Here is an 8,953-nt window from a genome sequence, read left to right on the forward strand (position 1 = left end):
CCTCTTCCTTTCAGCTGGCACACACACATCCTGGCATAGAGGTCTTCCAACTACCCATCTCCTCTCAGTAAGTTTGTCCTAGTCTCCAGGACACCCCTTCTCCAATTCTTAGTAGTACAGTAGTTAAGGCAACTAGGTGGCACAGTAAGTAGCCTATTAAGCTTAGTCAAAAAGACCTGCACTCTGTAAGGTTTAAATTTAGGTTTTATATTAAATAAGAGTTATAAAGTAAAATTGTGGTCACAGATTTTTAAATACTATAGCTTAAGTCAACATGACTTTTAGCAGCTTTTATTTACAAAGAAGTGGAAAAAGTGAATGTGGAAATGTAGAAAAGAGACAGATCCTTAATAAGCCTACCAGCACTTCTCTGGTGAGATCTGGCTCAGCCCCTGGCAGGGGCTTCCCCAAGTCTGATCTCCACATGGAACCTTCAGCCAGAAGTCCACCAGTTCAACCTCCTCCAAAGCCAAGGCAGGAATCTCAGCCACTTATCCAGCAAGCTGACATAGGATCCAGGGAAAAAAGTCTCCTCCAAATTCCAGGAAATGAATGCTCCCCCAAACCATGTTACTCTCCTTTTATACCCCTTTTTCCACATCACTTCCTATTTCTCCTCCTCTTTCCAGAACCCAATTGCAGTCTTTCAATTTGCCTAGCACTGCTGGAGATGGGGGGGTGTGGAGGGGAGCAGTGGCCTTTGGAGGTGTGAGCTTACTCTAGTAAGTGACTTGTGAACTCTCATACTTTAAGTTCTTAATTAAGTTCTTTGATTAGCTAAAAATAGACATGGGGAGAGTTAATCCTATCTTCACAATCCCCCTGTGATTTTTTGAGAGACTAGTCTCTCCTGTGAATCATTTAACATAACTAGCTTATACCTCTAAAGATCTTCTAGCTAAAGGTGCACACAGTATTGCACTTTCTAAGAGGAAACTACAATAGTTGGAGATAAGAGGGAAACAGAAGAGAGAGCAAAACCAATGTTTGCTAGGCACATTGACAAAAAGTCAATTAGGGGCAATCCCCCTAAATGTGAACAACCCCATTCAGTTCAATCGTGTACATCCCAAAGTTCATTCTGGATATTCTGATGCAGTGTAGGTTTCTTTATGGCACTTTCTCCAAACAGTTCACTTTCTTGATTCGAAGAGTTAGTAAGCTTCTTTTTCTGAAATTTCTCTCAAAAATGTTTAAATCTTGGATTTTATGAAAATTATACAATTCAAAACCTGACTCAAGACACTTACTATCTGTGTGACTCTGGGGAAATCGCCTAACATTTCTCAGTTTCCTAATCTATAAAATGGGGATAATAAAAGCATCTCTCTCACTGGGTTTTTGTAAGGATCAAGGTTTCATCAAAATAGGTATTCCATGCAGCATACATGTTACTAAGTAGTGAACACATTGGGTTCACATCTTGGAGCTCTTTGATTTAACTAGCTATGTGACCCTGGACAAATCACCTAACATTTCTCAGCCTCAGTTTCCTCATCTGTAAAATTGTAATAATAATAGCATCTGTATCACTGGGTTGTTGTGAGGATCAGCTTATAAAAAGGTGCTCTGTAAACCTTCAAGTGCTACACAAATGTTGGATATTATCTATTATTCTAGAAAGTAGTATAAGAAGGGAACAGCATCTTGTTATTCAAGTAGGTCGGGTCTCTTGCCAACTCCTACCCAACTGTTGAGGGTTGTGCCCTGGGCAACATTATGCTGAGCAATGGAGACTCTTCAACTTACTGTGTTAACTTGGCTAAATCACCTCACATCCATGGGTCTCCATTTCCTCCTCTACAACATGAGGGACTAAATTAAATAATCTCTGAAATATGACAACTATCTAGGATTCTAAAATATGCCTCAAATAACTAGCAAACAATAAAGAAGTGTTAAAAATATCCAGTAGAGGGAGACAAATTGAAAGAAACTATTAAAGTGCCAGTTTACAGGTAAAAGGCTTTCCAGAACTTCTGGCTGAATATTTCATTCATTTTTGAACTACAAAATAATGGATCCAGAAAATTTTAAAGATTAAATAACACCGTCAAGGTGTAATCTATTTTTTATTTTAAAAATCTATTGCCATTTAGTTCATCTGTTTTAAGAAATCTATTGTGAGCCTAATGCTCTTTTTTCTTCTCAGGAAAATCAATATCACAAATTTATTTTAATAACTATTGAATACTTTGCATTTCTGGGCAATAACAAATAAAAGAGTTAAGTAAAATGTATAGTTTTCTCACACAGATTGTTCCGTGGTAAGGTTCTCATCAGCCAAGGCACAGGATAGTTTTTCTACTCATATATATGCTTTTTGGAGTGGAAAGAGGCATAGGATTCAGAGGCAGCAAGAAACAAGGTTGTATCCCAGCTGTGCAGGAAGCCTTTCCCAGTCCCTCTTAATGTTAGTGCCTTCCCTCTGTGGATGATTTCCTATTTATGCCACATTTTATCACCAAGAGAATAGCTAACTACTTCTTTTAGGGTTCTAGGGTTTGCCCTGTATGGGATGGGATTTCTAATACAATTACTTATGAGCTCTCACTGGGTGTGTTCCTCAATATCAATTAAGTGGTAATAAAAGGATATTTGTTGGAAAAGTATAACAAGAAGAGAAATACCAAAAAATATCCCACAAAATGGAGATATCCTGTTCACTTTCATATGTTCAGTCCCTGAACTAAGATCAGGAATGAATAATTGCAAAGAGACAATGGAAACAGTCACAACACTTTTTTGAGGCAATAGGATGAGATAGGGCCTGCTCCCCTTCCTCAACTCTGCAGCTCACAGGAATCATCCTAGTATTCCAAAGAGTCGAGTTAAGAACATAAAGGACTCAATTCTAGCTCCATTATTAGTCCTTCTGGCTCCAAACCCAACCTGAAAACCATAAACATCAGCATTTCAGTCAGTCATAGCCAGAAAGAGGCCCACCAACCACTACACATTGGATTGAAATCAGGCAAAGAATATTCCACATTCCTGGTATACTCTCCAGGAACAGTGAATCCATGTATATTCTAATGACAGGACCATCATTGCTTAGTCCCCTTTTATACAAATATTTATATGTAACTTCTCTATGATCAATCTCAATATTTTTATAGTACAATGTGTCAGATTTTCTTCATTTAAATTGTGGATTTTTCAGTGACATATTTGAGATTGTCTACATATTGATTTTACAATTTTTGCATTCTAAGCAATTTTTTTCCAAGGAACAAGTTTTTGTAAAAAGACTAAATCTTCTTATTTGCCTTTACTCAATAATGCCTGGGGTTGTAGAAATGCAGCTGCCAAATAAAAAGCTTCTTAGATTACAAAAACCAACCATAGACTCAGTCTTTCCAGAGGAAAAAAGGAGTGTTTCTCTAACCTTATAAAATTCATGAATAATTCCACACCCATACGCATGTCCAAACCAGTTTACATAAGCCTTTTTTTCTTTTTTCTTTTTTTTGCAATTTAGCTTACAATTTGTACTCTGACTCACTAAGGAAAAAAAACTCACCACTAGAAAGAGTTCTGTATTTTTCACTCAGATCCTAAGTGTAAGAACAGTCTAGTATATAACAGACTGGTTATTGTTCTGTTTAGATTTAACATTTCACATTCAATTAGTATAAAAAGATAGATAAATGACACCCTTCTTTCTGTTTTCTGTGGTGAACTTTGTTTTCACAAGATATGATTGTGGATTTCTGTAGAATTCATAAGTTTAATTCAATTAATCGGATCACATTGCACAAAAGAATTGGCAGTTTCAGGGAAAAAAATGATCAGGTGGGACATGACTACCCACTGCTATTCCTCACATCTGCCTTTTTGAATTTCTTCTGCAAAAAGTATTTTGCCAAAATCTCCAGTTGACTGGCATCACTTAGACTTGTAGATTTTGATCAGCAAAGACTTTGCTGGAAAAGTAGAAGTGAACTACTACAAGATTATCAAACTGGAAAGGACACTATTTAGGGAATATTGATTTTATTCTCTGAGAGTTGTAAAAATTGTTTTAATATAGTGATACAGAAGCAGGATATTAGGAATGTGGGCTTGGAAAGCAATTTAGTCAGCCGTATGAGAGTTTATAGAATCTCAGAATTGGGAAGGAACTGTAGAAGCCCAGTTTAGAGCCTCTACCTAATCAGAATCTCCTGATGTGCCTGACAGGGGTTCATCCAATCTTTACTTAAAAGACCCCCAGGGAAAGGAAACCATTAGTTGTTGAAAGAGTTTGTTCCATTTTTGGTTAGATCTAATTAAAAGGGTATCTTCCTTCCTGGGTGGAAACATATTCAATTGATGCAGAACAGGAATTTATCAGTAAAATAGTCCTAGGAGATGCCTAAGGCATTAACAATTTAAGTGACTCACCTCTGTTCACACAACCCCTTCAGAAGAAAGATATTAACTCAGGTTTTCCTGACAAGCAAGACCATTACTCCACTCCATCTCTTAGATAAAGCATAAATTTGTCTCTGTAACTTCTCCCTACAGCTACCAGTTCTGCTTCCTAAGGTTGAAAAAGAACAAGTTTAATTCTTTTTCTATAAGATAGCTCTTGAAATACTTAAATACAGATATCTTTGGAGCAAAATCTGCTCCAGGTAATAGAGTGCCTCAGTTTTAAGAGAGAATAAGTTGTTGCATTCAAAAATTGTAAAAGGTATGAAACCACTGAATGGCTCATAGAGATCCTAAAGAGTATGAAACTGAGTTTCATGGCTTATCAGTAAAGGAGGCATGAAGAAGTTCTTCTGTCAGATAAGGGAAGTATAGGGTAAGCAGGCACTGGGATGACTAAAGGAGCAGCCAGGCTAGGCTCTAAAAAGCAAACTTGCTAGTTCTCTAGTTGGAGGAGAACGAAGGAGCTTGGTCAGTTGAGGAGTCAGCTCTGGTAGCTTAGAAGAGAGCCAGATACTGAGAAAGAATAACTTAGTTCTTGGCAGGGAATTAATTTTCAAAATTTCTCTCGTGCTTCTTCCTGAACAAAGTAGTAGAGTGGGAAGGGGATTGGTCCCTGCTTCCATCAGCAGTGGGGGTGGGCGAGATAAATCAGTGGAGCAGCTCCCCCAGAGAGGGACATAGCAAAGAGGAGAGAGCAGGTCCAGAGAGTCCAACTGTGTTGAGATGACCTGGAGATCCCAGCCCATCACTCTGCTCAGCAGAAGAATGTGAAGATACCACATAGAAAAAAAAGGGCATCAGGGACTCTACAGGGACTAGAGATATGTTACCTTGTTCATATGTATTCCCTGTAGTTGTGCCTCCCCATTGGGATGCTCTCTCTATATGTTCCCACTCTTCTAACCAATATATGTGGAAGAATGTATTCCAGATTTTTTGGAAGGAGTTTTGTATAGCTTCAATGCTTACTGTGCTATTTGAGTAAGTACCTTTGCTTTGAGCTAATTGTATCCACTGGCTGCTGATAAATATTTAACAACCAGTTTTCTTTTAAAAGTATGTATGCGGGAGGTCCTAGGTTCAAATCTGGCCTCAGACACTTCCCAGCTGTGTGACCCTGGGCAAGTCACTTGACCCCCATTGCCTAGCCCTTACCACTCTTCTGCCTTGGAGCCAATACACAGTAAGGGTTTAAAAAAAAAAAGTATGTATGACAATTAAAAGTTTGGTTTTGCATTACTAATCTTTATTAAATATTACTTAGAATTAATAATGAAGTTTAGTTATGTAGATATTTAGATAATATTACATTACCACATATTTCTTTTTCTTTTTGTTTAAACCCTTACCTTCTACCTTGGAATCAATACTGGGAAGTGGCCAAGGTCAAATTTGAACCCAGGACCTCCCATCTCTAGGCCTCACTCAATCTGCTGAGCTACCCAGCTGCTCCCAATATAATTAACAATTAACAAAGCCATACAATTTGACATTTCTCCATTCCATCACATTCACCTTCTTTATTTGTCTCAAGACCCAAAGAATATGACAGAGAAGAGGAAAACAAATACCTGGCAAAAAGATGGGGGGCCAGACTTCAGAAAGCCTTAATAGGTATTAGTGTTTTTTGAGCCAAAAGTTTGGAAGATGTTGCTCTCAGTATTTATTTCATGGAGATCAAGTAAGAATATTGTAATACATACAATGATCAAAAAGCTTTCATTCTCATTTTATCTTCTAAATAACTCTATCCTTCTCCCTTCCTCCTCTCTCCTTTTCTAACATAGGTCTTATTTTCAAAGTAGATGCCTAGAGTTGCATGCAAAACTCCAAATGAGATATGAGAAGCCAATTTGCAGAGTTCAATCATTATCTTCTTTACTTTATAATGAATTCCCCTGTTTACAGCTAAACCCTTTCTGGTATTGTTAAGTAGCCCTGGGTCTCTTTCCTCATTAGTTTCCACAGCTCTATTCTATTAAGCCTGCATTTAAATTTATTATGGGTTCTCCTTAGATGCATAACCTTATGCTTCATGGCACTGAATTTCATTAGCCTCTTTTCTGCCCATTTCCCTAAGCTGTTTGAATCTTTAGTAATCTGGTATATTCCTGGAATGTAGCAAGTGATACTCCCCCACTGTATCATCTGTAAACTTAGCTTCTTATCCAAGTACATGGTGTGCCCAATTCTTCCTCTTTATAAAAGGTTCAGGGGTTGTAATTAAAGTGATGTGGTTTTACCTAAATGGGTAGAGCTTACAAGTCAGAATGCAGAAATCAATCAATGGGTGAGCATTTATTAGAGGATAACTACGGACTGCACACTATACTGGACAATGAAACAGTCCCTCCCTTAGCAAGGGAAAGAGAGATTCAGAGAAAGAGAGAAAGAGAGAGAGGCTGTCTCACAATCTGATCCCTAGTCCAAATGAGCAGGCCTGGAAGGAAAGGTAAGTAATCAGACAGTAGACTGAGGACACAGCCTCTGGGAATAAAGCCAGGAGCTGCATAAGGAGAGAAGGATATAGTCAAAGTGGTTGATTACCCAAGAAAAACCACTTAATTTACAATTTAGGGTCATAAGATATCTAAAACTGACTCCTTTGACCTTTGATTTCCCCACATACACCTTCCTTTAAGGAACTAGAGGAAGAAATAGTTGAAGGAATTGGAGGAATTCTCATAATTATTGTTGGAGCAGTTAAAATTGTCCTAGGTACTCTGTACTTCCTCTGTCTTAACTGTCCATATGTGAATGAGTATGGGCAGGTAATAGTTTATAGAGATTGTCTATTAGAGACAAGTATTCCTCAAAGAATAAGGGAAAATAAAATGCCACCCAGGCAACCAAAGGGTCAAATTGCCAAAAATATTCCTAGGCTTGTACTTTGAATGATGGTTTCTCAAGCTGATCTAGGAAAATACTCCTCCCCCTTCATCCAGGTCCAAAGAGATTGTCAGTTGCTTAATTGTGTCTCCAGAATTCTATTCCACCAGCTCCAGGGAAAATTCGAATCCCATGCCCTGTCAATCACTCATGTCCTAAGTCTTATTTCCTATTTTAACAGTTCCAAGGCAGAAGAATGGTAAGAGCTAGGCAATGGGGGTTAAGTGACTTGCCCAGAGTCACCCAGTTAGGAAGTGTCTGAGGCCAGATCTGAACCTAAAATGTCCTGTCTCTAGGCCTAACTCTCAATCCACTGAGCAAGCAACTGCCCCCTCTGTTTATTTTCTTAACTGTACTTATTGTTACAAACAAAGTTTCTATTGGAGGTACAGTTGGGAAGACATGGTGATGTTTTAAAAAAGACATCAATAAAACACTTAAAAAAGTTAAATATACAGATTAAAGTATATGTATTAAAGATTACTAAAGGAGAAAGAAGGAAAATGAAAGAATACAAATAACATGAAGCCTAAAATGTTGTCTTCTCACCCAAAATCCAAGTTCCTTGAGAGTAAGATCCTTCGAGTATATACGTATCATTTTATATTCCCCATATGCCTTAGCATAGTGCTATAGGCTTACTTGATATTAAATAAATATTTGAATAAAAAGGAGAATGAGTGACCAGAAGACAAACGTCTTTTAAATTTATCTCTATAACGACAGATTAGAATAAATTCAGCTTTTATTCATAAAATCTTTGCACCCTGGAAACTTGGAAACTTCCTTTACAAGATTTTTCCAAGAGTTTCCAACCTGGGATTCTACAAGATATGCACTTTTTTTTTTTTCATAGAAGGCATACCTAATTCCATTGGTAGTTATGTCAACTGGAAAATTCCTGCTTTTTATGCCTGGCAGATGTTAGTTGAATTCTAACAATCTATTCCATTATGCTATAAGCCTCTAGTCTTTAAGTCTTTCACTAAATCTAATATAAATATTAAGCACTAAAAGCTATTTCTTACCCTATACAGACCATGAAAGAACCTGGTAGGAAGACTGAGAATTTATTCCTTTTCAAGTTCCCAAATTGTTTCCCAATATTCCCCCAAGTGGCTGCTAAGAAATGAGTAGTAATGCCATTTAAGAAAAATGTGGAAGCACAAATATGCCAAAAGTCTCCTTAATTTTCCTAAAGCCATATTAAAAAATCAATACAGAATATAAATCATATTGTCCTTGATCATAGCATCCTGTTAGTTGATATCAGCCAGGCAAGGATTTCACCTTACCCTGGCATAGAAAATGTTGATATATTTTGCACAATTGAGAGAGGGGATTCTGGAGGATAATTCAGAAGTGAAAAAGAATAAAGGACTGTTTCACATAGGAATATAAATTAAAAAAACAACAAAGAACCAGAGGGAAAAATCATCTTGCCAGTGGAAACAATTACATTACATTAGATTTGCCAAACATCATATCCCTTCATGAAAACTGAAGAATTAAAAAAAAACATATTACCGATTGACAGTTTAACATGAATAAATTTATGGTGAAATTGAATGCTTTAGCCATGGCCTCGTAAAGACTTGGCCACACAATCAGATGCCACTGACTCCAGTTTGAAATACATTCAAGA

The sequence above is a fragment of the Monodelphis domestica genome, chromosome 2, assembly GCF_027887165.1.
Source record: "Monodelphis domestica isolate mMonDom1 chromosome 2, mMonDom1.pri, whole genome shotgun sequence".
Classification (NCBI taxonomy): Eukaryota; Metazoa; Chordata; class Mammalia; order Didelphimorphia; family Didelphidae; genus Monodelphis; species Monodelphis domestica.